At 35.3% G+C, this 15,751-nt stretch overlaps 1 pseudogene; it reads left to right on the top strand.

The window, feature by feature from the left end:
- Window positions 1-11,381: 11,381 nt before the first annotated feature.
- LOC147481844 (uncharacterized) lies at window positions 11,382-14,773 on the top strand (annotated as a pseudogene).
- The last annotated feature ends 978 nt before the right edge of the window (window positions 14,774-15,751 follow it).

The following is a 15,751-nucleotide window of genomic DNA, read 5'->3' as shown; positions in this document are numbered from 1 at the left end:
TCCAATCGCTACCTAGTATAGTGTTGTATGGGGAGTCACACTTCATTAGTAGGAAGCGGATATCCACTGCTTGTGCACTAGTATGCACCATTAGTGTTATTGCCCCAACTGGTGATGTTGTGGTATTATCGATTCTGATGATTGGATTAGCTTCCGAAATAATAATATTGTCATGGATCTTCATCTGATTGTAGCAGTTAGCGAACAACACGCTAATGCTACTACATGGATCGATCATCACACGCTCGGTGGTGTGTAGGCCAATTGTACGTTGTTGTAATGAGGATTGCATCATAATGTGGGTGTTAAACCTCATAGTTGTCCCTATCAATAAAACACAACGACGGTGGTTCGATTGTTTCAACATTAAGACCATCAATAAAATTCATACTGTTGATTTTGTAAACTTCTTCTAGATATCTAAATTTTTCTTTTTGAACTACTTTTTCTTGTCAACTAGTCATGAACTTGACTTTTACATTGCTAACATGAATAATTAAATTGTTGGTTACCTATTTATTTTTGCCTACCATATATTCCAGAATCTTGTTTTTGTTTACGAGCCTTTGGATTGCTGATTTCAACAAATTGCAGTCATCTGTTGTGTGGCCATAGTCGTCGTGGAATTTGTAGTGAATGAACTTGTCTTTGATGTCCTTGGTTTTATCTAGTACTTGTTTAGGCTTGTATAGTGATAAGCGCCCAAAAGTGTATATTTAGCCTATTAATAATACATCATTTAGGCCAAGAAATGTTAGTAAATATTAGGGGTGTGCATGGGTCAGTTTGGGTCGGGTTTGGGGCTAAACCGGTGACCAAACTGACAATATCGGTTTACATTTTTTTGGAACCGAACCGAATTGGTTTTATTATACTAATCAAACCGAACCGAACTAATTTTCAACTGAACTAATACCCAAACCGAACCGATTGGGTTATGGTTTAACCGATATTAACTGACCTGAATCGGCCAGTTTTCACATATTTTTAAATTAAATTAATTAAATATATATTTTTTAATATATATTATATATGGCGGGTCAGGTCGGGTCGGGTTTGGAACTAAACCGATGACCAAACCAACTCTATTGGTTTTCACATACACTTAACCGAACTGAACCGAACCGAACCAACTAATAAATATAACCAACCCGAAACAGACCGGTTCGGTTAGGTTTCTCAGTTTGGCTGGTTTTATGCACAACCCTAGTAAATATCACGAATAAACACTATTTATTTGCTTTTGTAGGTTTCATCATTTATTTCATAAAATTTCAGTAAAAACTGACATTTTAGCAAAGAATATGGTGTAGGCCAAGCCTAAGAGCAAAAGAGTCCAAGAGAAGCCCTAAACGATCAAAGTCAAGCCTTAAAAACATGGTCAAACGCAGGTCAACCTTGAGTCAAACTGGTCTTTATATGTGAAAAAGATGACAAAGGCCCTATCTTTTGAATCGTAAGTCCATTTGAGGCATATATGTGACCTATCAAAACAATCAGCATGACGAGCTATACGCTATGAGATATCAAAAGATAGTGTTTGATGGAGAACGTTTTATCAAAATTTTCTTATAGGTCCAAAATCAGCAAAAATGGGCCCCAAGGCCAATCCTTTTTAGGGTTTCAAACCTAATTAAGGTTTTTGCCTCCTTTGGGACCTTCTAGAATTCAAAAGAAGATAAAGATGGAAGATAAAGATAAAGATAAAGATAAAAGATAAAGATGAAGAATTTCACTATATCATTCCTGTACTCTGCTTAGCTCAAAAGGAATATATCTAGCCATGATTATGGCATTGTACTTCCTCCCCTATATTCTCTATAAATAGGGGAGTAGAATTTTGGCCACATATGTAGAAGGTAATATGTAGTTTTCTAGGCAATTTCAATTTTTAGTTTAATTTACTTGTTTTTTCAATTATTATCTTTTTAAATAGTTAATTCATGTTCTTCATTATGTCATTCTATTTCATTATTGTTTTTAGTCTAATGATCATGAGCTAATCACCCCATAATCGGGAGTTAGATGAAGCCTCGTGAGAACTTGATTGGTAGAGTAATTTAGAGTTGTTTTCTTGTTTTATTAAGACTTTTTTTCTTCATGCTAATATAGAGATAGAAAGTATGAGGGTAGTCTATGTGTTGCCAAGTCCATATAGAGATAGAATGTTTAGTAATTTTACATGTCTAGATTCAATTGACATAAAGATAGAGAATTGAATCTAGAGATAAGTTTTTCCAATATTATAGCATCTTTAATGGTGAAACCTGGAAAACACCAATTTTTTTTGAGAAAACCAACACCAGACCAAATAAACACCAAACAACTTCAGTGGAAACATCAAAGAGTGAGCACCAAATGTACATCACGGTGTTTCCAAAACCGCACCAAATAAAGCCTAACATAGTCGCTGCTTTCGGAACACCGCGAGAGAAAAGCCCACAATAAAGGCTTGTTTTTTTTCAGAAATGAGAAAGTATTTTTGCCCACGCTGTGTTGGGAAAGCCGCGCAGTGTTTCAAACACCACGTCGTACATTTGGTTCAACACCAAAGCAAACACCAAATTCCAGCCGATTTGGTGTTTGGTTTGGTATCCAAGAGGTCTCACCATTAAAGATGAAAAACACCAAATTTTCAAGAATTTGATATTTGGTGCTGAAGAGGTCCCACCATTAAAAATGCTCTTAGGTTGTAAAACAATTGGTATTGAATAAACTTAAAAAGGTTTGGTTTTTCTTATTAGGTTGTAAAACAATTGGTAAGTTGAATCAAATCATACAAAGATGAGTTCTATAATTAGGTTATAAAACAATTGGTTTTAGAATGAGTCTTTTGTGTTGCAAACAATTTTAAGTTAGTTTATTAATGAAGTAATCTCGGGTGGTGGAGTTCTTCTCTCCATTACCTTATACATCTTCATACAATCTTAGTTAATTTGTTTTAATAGTATTAAGTCCAATTCAATCATCAAAATCTCACTCTCATTGTCTATTTTTGTTTTTCTTAATGACTTGTGTTAACTTTTACCATGCCAATGTAAGGAGTGTTCAATCATTTTTATTTACTTCATACTTCAATTGATATCTTAGAGAGAGATATGTACAAACTTTTTTTAGGAGTAAGATAGAATAATTTAGTTTAGATGCATTGAATTGCATGCTTAGATTGAGTTATACATATTTTGTGCCTAATCATATAGCATATGAGTATTTTTTTTTTCAAAAAAAAAAATCTTTTCATAGATCTCCAAGATTTTCATTGACAACGGAGTGAAAATCTTTGGTTCTAAAGACTGCGGCGTTCTGGGTGGTCTGGCGCTGGATGGATGGACTGATTTTCTGTCTTGATTTCGATCTGATTTTTTCTGGTCATTGTTAGAACCTTGTTGTTGTTGCAGCTTGCATATGACAGACTCCTTGATTATGTGCGCTTCATTATCTTATTATATCCAAGTGAGTTCCTCTACTCCATTATAGATAGAGATCTTCTTAAGATCGATGCGGTTGCTTGGTTCACGAATTGTAGAGACCGTTGCCATCGTAACCAATGGCGTTTTGTAAGCTTGTGTTATAGAAAGGTCGGATGGCTGCTCTGTTGTGATCAAGACCTTTTTGAACATAGCGTTGAATGCCTTGTGTGTTTCATCATCTTTTTTCACTAAGTTGTACAGTGTGTCTTGACCCTCTTTCTCTTTGATTAATGACTTGTATTTTTCAACGAATAGAGTTAACATCTACTCAAAATTTGTAATGGAGCCTTCCAAAAGCTTGTAGAACTAACCATTCACTTGCATCGGCCTCCTTTCAGAGTGGAGGTGAAGATCAGGCACTGTAGATCTTGGTATGTGGCATACATGATCATCTGCGAATGGTATTTGAAGAGGTGTAAATAGGGGAACCTTTCAATTTTGTGGTAGAATTCAAGGTCAGGGCGCTTGAATCCTTTGGGATGTTCACAGTGGATAATGTGCGGAGCTAGCGGAGTAGCCATGGAGCCTCTGATGACTAATTCTTTGCACTAATTTTGGTTTTGGTTGTAGGTGGAGTTTTGTTTCAACAATTGCTCGAGCCTAAGATTGTTTAAGGTAATGTATCTAGGCGGTATGGGTGCATCAAGGGGGGTTTCTTGGAGAATTGTTCTGTTTGTTATTGTTTCCTCAACTCCTTGGTTTTGGTTGTTCCGTAGACTATCAAGAGTGCGAGAACATTGTTAGTTATATCTGATGTTTGTGTCTTCTAAGTGGTGAAGTATGAGAGCTATGCCCTCTAGTGTTGTGTGAGGAGCTAGGTGATCCTGGTGGTGGTGAGCTTTGATTCTGTCGCCCCCCGATCCGTTTCGGAGGTTGATGGTTGTTTATTTCGCAATATTCTTATCTACTGTGATAGGACACGAAATATCTTTGATTCTGATCAGTTCTATGATGTTCTCCATCTGGTCCAATGCGGTCCCAAACAATGTTACTATGAGATGCGCTACGGTAGCTCTGTGATCTGAATGAATGATGTAAGTAGGTTGTGCAAGGGCATTTTTCTATGTTACGGAGCTTGTTGTTTTCTTGTTCAAATTCCATTAGCTAATCTCGAAGGATCCAGATCTGTTTGCTTTGCTAGTAAATGTATGGTTGTTTTTTGCTGTAATAGGATTGTAGTTGATGTTGACATTGAGGAAGTGGTGGAAGGCCTCATCTTGGTAGGGTTCTGGTTAGCCCTAGCATTGGACTATGTGGATTTCCCGATGGCGTGTCCGTTGTTGAGTGTTGGAGGGGCTTTGTTATCCTGAATCTATTGTTGCGACCCTTTCTACAATATTGGATGCACATGTTGTTGCTCGTTGGATGGTTGTTGATTGTTGTTTGACATAGATCTAGTTTGCATCTTGCTGAGATAACATGGCTCTCACTGTTGTGGAAAAGCTAGACCTAGAAACGACACTAATTTGTTTAGGGTAAATCTGCCTAAACAAATAAAAGGACTGATTGAGTGGATGGAGGATCTGGGATCGGTGAGACTGATGGGCTCCAGAGAGCTGCCTACATACCCTTGTTGTTCGATATCAAGTCTCAAACAAAAAAGGGAAGTATGCTCACTCTTGCTTGCGTAGTTCATCTAGGGTTTTCCCCTATGTTTATATAGGGAACTTAGACCGTCTGAAGGAGTCCTAATGGAATTAAGATGTTTCCTATTCGGTCACAATCTTGCTTCAATTGCAATATTGAGTCTATCTCTTAGGAATATACCAATTTCGTGTTGGAATTGTTTCCCAACTCTGAAGGTCAGTTCCTTTCATAATTTACGAGGTCTGGATTCAGGAATAGGATGTTCCAAGTACAAATGTCCAATAGATGTGGACTAGGCTTTAATTATCAATGGATATGAGCCATTGGGCATTACTAGAGTTGAGCCGATTATGCTTGGTTGTAGCTATTCCATGCCCATTACGGGTAGGGCCTGTGGACCTAGGCTTGGTAATGGGCATGTACCCAGTAAGGGCCTATGAAGGAGGGTCCAAAACAAAAGTAAAACAAAATCACCATAAAACAACGTTTTCATATTATACAAACATGATCTATAACCCTACAACAAACTATATAATTCCAATATTGCCTTTAAGAGCTAGAACAACAACCTTTATATAACGCCCCTGTTTTATTTTCATAATAATACGGTATATATAATATTAGGGGTAGGTTCTGTTTACAACATTTTTTATACAACGTTTTCTACAATACCCCTTGAAAATATGAATTAAGCCTTGATTCTTTGTAGATATGATCTTCACACCATGGAGATCATCTCCACAAAAATTCAGCTCATTTGAAAACTCCTAACCATGAGAAAATTGCTCTCAACCTATGAATTTTTATCAACGGTCCAAAAATATTGATTTTGTAACCTTTTTTTGGCAAACTTAGAAATGTTCAAAGGACCCGATTTTTTGTGGAGGTCATATCCATAGTGAGAACATCTTAATTATCCACAAAAAATGAGCCCTTAAAACATCTTGAAGGGTCCAGTGGGGGTATTGTATAAAACTGTTGTAAACGGAACCTACCCCATAATATTAATAATTTTATATAAAAACATATATATGGATAAAGATAAAAGAAGAGAGAGAAAATGTGAGGAGAGAAAGAAAAGGGGTTTGGTTAACCGAACCCTCTTTTGCTCCCTCTTTGTTATTTTCGTGGGTTTTAAAAAAAAAATACATGCTATAAAAAAACAAAAAACAAAAACAAAAAACAAAAATAGGTAAAAGAAAGAGAGAGTGAGAGTGAAAAGAGAGAGAAAGCTTACTATTTGTGAGTGAGGGAGATTAAAGAAGGGTCGGAGGAGAAGACAACATCTTAACGTCGGTTTTTGAGTTCACCGAATTTCGAGTTTATTACATAAACAAACGTTTTCGCTTTTCGATTAATTCTGGTAAGTAGTCAAAATCTTATTTTCTTTTCAAATCTTATTTGATTGATTATCATATAATTTATAGTAGTTATGTATTTTATTTTATTTTTTCTTGGATCAAAAGGTTTTAATGTGATCAAAAAAATTATATATTGTGTAATGTTACAGAAGCAGAGTTGCCAAACTGTTACTACAACAAGGCTTATTTTTGCTAGTTATATATAGATTCTTATGGGTTGTTAAGGGGTCGTTGGTAGTCTGCAGGAGGTTATTTACATAGCTTGAAGTGTTTATATACAGATGCTAACTTTTGAAGGTTGAAGTGTTTACATTACTTTCGAAGTGGCGCATATACATGAGAATGAGTATTGGGAAGGTTTGACATGTATCTATTTCTTTCTAAATTAGCTTATTTATATGAGAAGGTATATTGGAGGCGTCTGCATGACTTTATTGGTTGGCTTTTGAATTGGTTTATATATATGAGAACAAATGTTTGGAGTGCTATATATACAGATGTTAGAACTTTTGGATTTTGTGGGGTTGTTTATAACTACGGGTAAAAACATTATAGATTACTATTTTGACTAAATGGTATTGTTTGATAGTGATGCATGAGATAGCTATTGGCGCCAAATTCTTGTTTAGACATATATATGTTTGGTAAGTATTTTTATTTAGATAAAAGTGTAGTTGATAAACAACACCTTACTAGTTGATTTGTAGCATTTGGTTATGTTAGAAGTTTTGGATCTTGTTAAAACATGAAAAACCAAGTTCCTTTAGTATACTTTCTAGAACAAGAAGTCTTTCTTCATTTAATCGTGAATGTGAAAAGTTACGCAGTCGATAAGACACTGTCAGAAATCTGTCTTCTGAAAATTAGGATGTGTGTCTGTTTTGGAACCATATTTTCACATAGTTAGGGTCAGATTCAAACTCTTGTCAAAACATAAAAAAGTGAATTTTCTTAGTTTTCTTTCCAACCCAATTTGCCTCGTTGCATTCCAAGGTCTGTGAAGGTAGTTATGATGTCTGGACGTTTGGTTGACAAAAAATAGTGCGTCAGAAATTAGTTTCTGTGCACTGTGTTTTAGCTTAATTTTCATATAGTTAGAGTGCGAGTTAGAATTTTTGTAAAACTAACATAAAAGAATAAGTTATGTTTTCTTTTCAATACAAAAATACTTGTAGCTTTTGGACACCTGTGGAAAGAGTTGTGCTCTCTGGAAGATAGCATGTCAGAATTCTAGTTTGCTGAAAATAAGGATTTTTACAAAGTTTGAACTATTTTTAGTCCTAGATAGAATGACATTGGGACTTCGAGTTCTACATGAAAGAGTAAGTATACTTATCATAGTTTTCAAGTAATCAAGTGGTGTATCATTTGGATGACTGTAGGAAAAGTTATTGCCTTGGCAAGTTAGCTAGATAACCTACCATGATTGTAATGAGCTAAATGATTGTACTTAGACATATGGGTGTTTTGATTGCTTAAATTTCACATTTGAATTATATTCCAAGTACAGATTTGTTGCATATACACTAAATGTTAGTATAAAGGTATGTTATAACACGTTACATGCTACATTAAATTTTGAGTTTAGTATATATATAATTGAGGAATAAAAGGAAAATGAAGTGTGCAACCTTAAGGCATGAATTCTGATTGTTCGTCTTTCTTTCTTTTGAATTGATTTACACGTGTTTCGAAATGTGGTGGTATTTTGGAATTGGAATGTCATATTATTTTTTACTTCTACCTTTATGGATATATTTATGAATGCAAATATTTAATCTCTTTGAGAGAGATGTATGTCACTGTTATTATATTTACAATCTTCTATGCGTTAAAGAATATTTGATTTATTACCGAGTTTTGACATTGGATGTGATTTTTATATGTGTATAAAATTGAGTCTAAATGGTATTAGTGTGATCTTACGTAAATAACAGTTATATATAATTTAATGTGTCACCCACATCTTTAGATTTCTCCACGCCTCATTGTTGAAAAGAAAAAGAAAAAAATGTTTATGACTAATGATGTCATGTGAAAAGTCGTCATAGAGAGAAACTAATGTATTCGCCTTGAGGGCTGGTTGTATTCCTTGAGTGTACGGGAATGTAAGTATGGATTCCTTGAATGTACGAGAATGACATGTTATTTTTTTATGCCCAAAAGAGGCTTTGTTTATGTGCATGCATGGAAAGCCCAGAGATGGTTGTGACTCACAAGTTACAATTTTACAATATAGAAATATGTTTCTTGAAGGCGATATCCCCGCTTGGGACGTATGTCTTATAGTGGTACTCGGTGTGAGAGAGGCACACAGGCATGTGTGATTTGGCAAATGTGTGAAGTGCAAATATTAGAGTAGGAACTAAAAGTTGGGTTGTGTCTATTAATAATGAGACAACGAAATAATTAATAAGAAAAGTAAAATATTGATTTTATGTATGACTAAGTTATTGCATATGAATATTTATGTATTATGATGTATATGATTTATTATAAAGAAATGTTTATGTGGTTTGTGCGAGTTGATACTCACTAGCTAAGGGATGAATGTACTCTATGGTTGTAATATTTCTTTATTCTTGTAAGTAGACGAGCGGTTTTTAAGTAAAATATTGGATTTATGTATGATGAGCGAGTTGTTGGATATAATTGGTTGTGTATTATGATATGATGCATATAATTTCTTAAGAAGGAATGTGAATGTGGTTAGCGTGATATGATGGATATGCATGGTGGTGTGACATGAATGTTAATATTGTTGATATATTATGCTAGATTATGTATACCCATGATGGTTGCAGTGGGAGTGAAATAGATGTATACTTTAAAGGATTACATTTAGGAAATCTAACTATGTTTTGCAGGATGGTAGGACTTATTAATATTTTATGCAGAGACGTTGTCCTACCCTGACACATCGTGATAGATTAAAGGTAAGATATAATTTGTTTGTTTACTAGTTTGAAATTATATATAGTGAGCTTGCTTGGAAGAAACTACACGCCGTTTTGGAAAACATAACTATCTTGTCTTCCAAGTTGAAATGGTTGGTGACATTATATTTATTTATTTGAAAGATTGAATGTAGTACTATATATTTTATTATAGTCTTACTCATACTATCAAATTCAATTCGATGACTCATGTTTGCTTTCTTTTGCAACGTGGGTGTGTTCTTGGGAACATAGATGGCGAAGTGCAGTGGATCAGGACACTTGATTTGGATTTGTTTAGAGACAGATATAATAGAATTGGTTAGCTTATTTATAATTTAATAATGTGATTGAAGGATTGTACATTTTGGTTTTAATTTGATCTTCTTTTATGTTGCGTTTTATAATAGGGTGTTAGGTTTTCGTTTCACTTTGGGTTTTTCAGATGATTGAATTTGGGTGACGATTGAGATACTTATATCTTGAATAATTCTCAATTTTAATTGTCTAGAAATTCAGGGTGTGACACCTTGACATATCACATGCACTAGCTTGCATATTGAAATTCGAATTCTTTTAACACGACTTTCAACTTTTGATTTACTAGCTTGAACTTCCTATTATTGCGCTTCTTAAACTTTTGCACCTAAACATAAACCAAAATCTAAAACAATATTTATATAAATAATTCAAAAACCAAAAACAAATACCTATCAACATTATTTGATGATTTATTCATCATAGTCCCATTGTCGTCATCATAGGTCGATAACGTAGTTGAGGACCAAGATCCATCTTTGTGGCCGATGACAACCCATTTTTACATTTTTGATGAGCGGTACAATTGAGGATAGAGGGATCTTTTTTTAAACATACTGCTTCAAGATTTCTAGAGTTTCAAGATTTGTTAAAGTTAGAGATTGGTGAACAACACATAACATATTTTCATTGGGCAAAAATCACTATTTTTGACAATCGAAGGTGGAACTTTGAAATATTCAAAAGTTGTAAAATAGTGGAACGCGATATATATTATGAAATTAGGGTTATTGGTGTCCATGGAATAACATGTGATGATGGAGACAGGGAAGAGATGTCCAACATAATGGATTTAGGGATCCGACAACAGTTACTTCTGGTTGGATTTGTTTGGCGGTCTCGATTCTTGTATATTATGGTTTACAAGGTCGTTTGCTTTAGCCAAGGTAAACTGCTAACCTCTAATATACGGACACACATGTTAAAGAGTTGTGTCCGCGTCGGACGTAGACGCAGGGACGGACACGGCTCGGACACGTGTCCGACGTGGCCAACACGGTCAAGACGCAGTGAATCACATTGGACGCAAGTCAAGACACGTTTGGGACGCGGTCAAACCAAGGTCAAGACGCAGGTCACATATAAATACTTTAAAAACAAATAAAAAAAATAAAGATAAAGTAAGAAAAAGTAAGAAAAAAAAATGAACCCCATGACCTAGCTTCTCATTCTCACCTTGCTTCTCTGGCTCTCTTCGACAAAGTAAGAAATGGCGTGAACAAGTGACAAACAATTTGTTTTGAGATTTTGATGGATTGAAGACTATTTGTTGAAGCAAATTAATAAGTAATAAGTAGTGTTTGTTGAACAAGTGACGAAGTGAACAAGTGACGGAACCAATTAGTAAGTACTGTTTGTTGAAGACTGAGGTTACAACTCAGAATTGTTGGGTTAGAAAATGTGAGGTTAGGGTTTTTTTTTTGTCAGTTCTTTTGTTACTTTAATTTAGTTATCGTCCTTTTGTTCTAATAACCAGATTTGTTTGAGTTAACTCAATTAGTTCTCTGCTTAAAGTTAATTTTGAATTTATTTAACTTGTAGGCACTGTTAGCGCTACGACTTCTAGTAAGGGCAGTTGTTTCCATTCCACTAAAATGAGTACACAAGAAAAACCTCCTCTTTGGAAGTATGTTACTATTTTGGAAATAATTCTAGGAAGAGGCAATGTCCGTTTCCAATGCAATTTTTGTTCAGTAGTAATCGTCAGGATGTATCCAAGAGTGAGGGGTCATCTAATGAAAGTTATTGGTAATGGGAGTAAATCATGTGCCAAAGTCACTACTGAGCACTTGGCTGAGATGAAAAAGAGCATTGAAGAGTATGAGCTAAAGCTAAGGAATTCATTACCCAAGCAAGTTCTGTTACCACCATCTACCAGTAGAACTCGAAGTTCTTCCTCCTCAGCCTCGACTGCAAGTACTATGGGTGTATTTGAGGTTTCTCTATCAAAACGAAAGAGGGGAACATGTGTAGGAACCGTTATTTCAGAATGAATATTTCTACAAACCGTGAAAACCACGCGCAGCAGAATTAGTGGTTCTCACGATTTTGGATATGAAAACATACCTGTAAATCCGGTTGAGATAACTCTGAGAATCTAATAGCTATGAATCCGAATCAACAAATCAACCCCTTGATCTTCTATTGTATTTCTTTCAATAGATTGGATGTTGTGTGGGCAACGATCTACCAACCCCCTTTTCTCTCACAAAGCTAGATCCAATTTTGGATCTATCTTTCCTTGGCTCTCTTTTCAATCCAGAAAAATGAATAGTGAATGGTTAATTTCAGCCAGGAGAGAAGGGATCTATTTATAGGCTACAATAGGGACCATGAGGAGAAATTAGGGTTGGGCCTCCTGACGGGCTTGGGCTTCCCATGTTTGCCCAGAACACATGACCCAAGTCCGTCAACAAATGGCTTATTCCACTACTGCCCTAATCCCAAATTACGTGTTAGCGTTTATGGGCTCCATATTATATGCTTGTTGATCTCCCCATGTTTAACATATCGAATGTCCGTTGATTAAGTCAAGTTACTAACAACAACATCAATCAACTTCTTATGTCCTTGAGTAGTACCACTTAACCTCATTGTCATGTCGAAATAAATCCACCTACAGGGTTTACATGACAATCTTTTTGAGCTCCTCAAGGGGAAATCATCAACCCGACTTCCTGCGGGTCACAGATTCCTTCTATAATCAACAACACACTTTACATACAATGTCATTACCCAATCCATCGAGTTTGTTGATTCACAAATGAATCTCACTCATTGATGATTTAAAGCAATGTACAATGCACGTAAGTGCCTGTTATTATATCCGGATTAAGAGGACAAACATCCATAATAACATAAGTGTTTGTTCTCTTATATAGTCAGTATAAAGAGAAACAACCTCACTTGGTCCTGTTCAATATACACAAAGTGTACTAGTGTAATTCTATAGTCAAGATAGACTAATGCCATATTATACTACAACAGTACCAATGGTTTGTCCAAATCCATCTAGGTTGTGAACGATTACTTATACTTTATAAGGTACTGATGATATGATCTTTTGTGTGTTCACACCATATCATCTACAACATAAAGTATTAGACACATGCATATAACTAATAACATATATAATATGCATAACATTTGCCCATATGATTCTCATTTAAAATATAAAGAATTAGAGTTAATACAAAAGTAATGTTTTTAGTATATAACCCTATCAACATGTGAATCACCTATTGAGAAAGCCTATAATATGAAAGCTCGGGATGAATTAACGAGTGTTATTACGAGGATGTTCTACTCAGGTGGTTTACCATTTAATCTTGCAAAAAATCCTTACTATTATCTTGCGTTCTCTATGGCGACTGCTCAAAGTAAAAAACTTTCTAGTTGTATTCCTTCTAGGTACAATGCATTAAGAACTACACTTCTGCAAAAGGAGAGAGCAAATATTGAGAGGTTGCTAGAGCCTATTAAATCTACTTGGAATGATAAGGGTGTTAGTATTGTTAGTAATGGGTGGACGGATGCTCAAAGGAGACCAATTATCAACTTCATGGCGGCTTCTGAAATTGTTATGATGTTCTTGAAAGCAGTAAATTGCCAAGGTGTGTTTAAAGACAAGCATTTCATAGCTAACTTGATCAAAGAGACGATTCAATCCATTGGACCTTTAAATGTGGTCCAAGTGATTATAAACAATGCCCCCGCGTGTAGGGAGGAAGTATATCCACATATTTTTTGGACTCCTTATGTAGTGCACACCTTGAACCTTGCGCTAAATAACATATGTGCAGCAAAGAATACCGAAGCAAACTCAGAAACGTATTCGCAGTGTAAGTAGATTACCAAAGTTGTTGGAGATGTGATGGTGGTTAAGAACTTCATTATGAACCACTCGATGCGGTTGCCTATGTTTAATGAGTACTCACATTTGAACTTGCTTTTAGTTGCAAAGATACCCTTTGCTTCCAGCATTATTATGCTTAGAAGATTTAAAGTCATAAAGCAAGGCTTGTTGAATATGGTGATTAGTCCCAACTGGGCAAACCATAGGAAGGATGATGTTGGTAAAGCTGCTTTTGTCAAAGAGAAGATATTAGATGATTTGTGGTGGGATGATATTGATTACATACTTTTCTTCACTGGGGCGATGTATGAGATGGCAAGGAAAGGCAACACAGATCAGCCTTGTCTTCATTTGGTGTATGATATGTGGATTCAATGATATGGAAGGTGAAGATTGCTATCTATAGCCATGAAAAAAAACTTGATTACGAGAGCTTTGCTTTTTATATAGTTGTCCACTGGATACTAGTGGCTCGATGGACCAAAATCAACACACCACTTCACTATTTGGTTCACTCATTGAATCCCAAGTACAGTAACTTCTTTTCATTTCAATCTTTGTTATTTAATATATATTCTTTTTACTAATAAAAAAATATTATACTCATATAAGTACTATAGTGCTAAATGGCTCAATGAGTGTCCTACTCGCGTTGCACCACACAAAGACGAGGGGATTTCTGCCGAGAGATTAAAGTGTTTCGCAAGATACTTCCTTAATAAAGATGAGCGAAGAACAGTAAATACGTAGTTTGCTTATTTTTCTACGGCTTTGAATGAGTTTGGAAATGGTGAATCTATTGAGAATATAGAATATATGGAACCGAATGTGTGGTGGGTTAGTTATGGCGCTACTATGCCCTTGCTCCAAAGCTTAGCCTTAAAGCTAGCTGGACAACCATGTTCCTCTTCATGTTGTGAGAGGAATTGGAGTACTTACTCTTTCATAAATTCTTTGAAAAGGAACAAGATAACACCACAGAGAGGCGAAGACTTGGTATTTGTTCATTCTAATCTTCGCCTCTTATCAAGAAAATCCAAGGAATACAAATAAGGAGTGACTACCATGTGGGACATTGGTGGAGATACATTTGATAGCTTGGATGGTGTTGGCATACTTGAAATAGCCGACCTTTCACTTGATGAACCAAAAATGGAGGCAATGTTTTTTACAAACAAGACAACTAGTATTGAGGATGAGCTCAATCAAATTGGAGAGGAAGTGGAAGAGGGAGAAGAAAATTGATCATGTTGTCTTGTGGAATTCTAGGGCTCTTTCTTTACTAATTACTATGTTTCTTGTGGCCTTGTGAGTTTTATTTTGGTTCTTGTTTTGTTGAGACTTAAGAGTTAAGACTTACGAGAAATTTGATTAAATACTATATTAATATGTTTGTTTAATTTTGTGGATGTTTATTTTAAGTAATCATGAATTTTATGACACATATGAATTAGTTTATAAATTATAATGTTCAATTATTAAAATAAAATAAAATTATATATATTATTTAATTCCAGCGTCTAGTTTGCATCTGCGTCCTATTTTTTTGAGTTATAGCCAAGTCACTGTGTCTGCATTTGCCTGCATCTGCGTCCGCGTCCACATCCATGCAACATTGCTGCTACCCAAATAATAGAATAGTGCCATTTGCCATTGCCATGATCGAATGTAAAGCCCAATATCTATTCCTTTTAAACATAAAATGTATCTTGGGCTAGTCATCCATTAGGCACACTGTTCTAAAAATCGGTCTAGGCGGCCGCCTGGGCGGTCTCTAGATGTTAGGCGATACCCAACCGACTCGCCTAGGCCCAAGTCATTTAAAAAATCAGTGAACGGCCTAGGTGAACCGATTAGGCGGCCTCTAGGTTTTAGGGTTTAGGGTCTAAGCGGTCCAGTCAAGTTTTTTTTTTTTAAATGATTAAATATCGAAAATTAAAGGCTCGTGTAGGCTTAAGATTTGAATGAGTTTAAAATACTAAAGTCTAATGTAAATTATATGTCACTATAACAATAAATATATTTTTTATATGAAGTCAATTTTCTTCAACTATTACGCATTTTTGTAATAAGTATATTTGTTTGTGTTTATTTTTTGAGTTATGTTAAATGATTTTCTTCATTTCTTATAGTATAGGTGTGTATTACTATATATATATTAGGAAAAAAAAACCACCTAGGGCCTAGCCCATCTAGGCACTGCCTAGATAGCCTAGGCGCTCG

The sequence above is a fragment of the Coptis chinensis genome, chromosome 8, assembly GCF_015680905.1.
Source record: "Coptis chinensis isolate HL-2020 chromosome 8, ASM1568090v1, whole genome shotgun sequence".
Taxonomy (NCBI): Eukaryota; Viridiplantae; Streptophyta; class Magnoliopsida; order Ranunculales; family Ranunculaceae; genus Coptis; species Coptis chinensis.
This window is presented reverse-complemented; position numbering and strand designations above follow the sequence as displayed.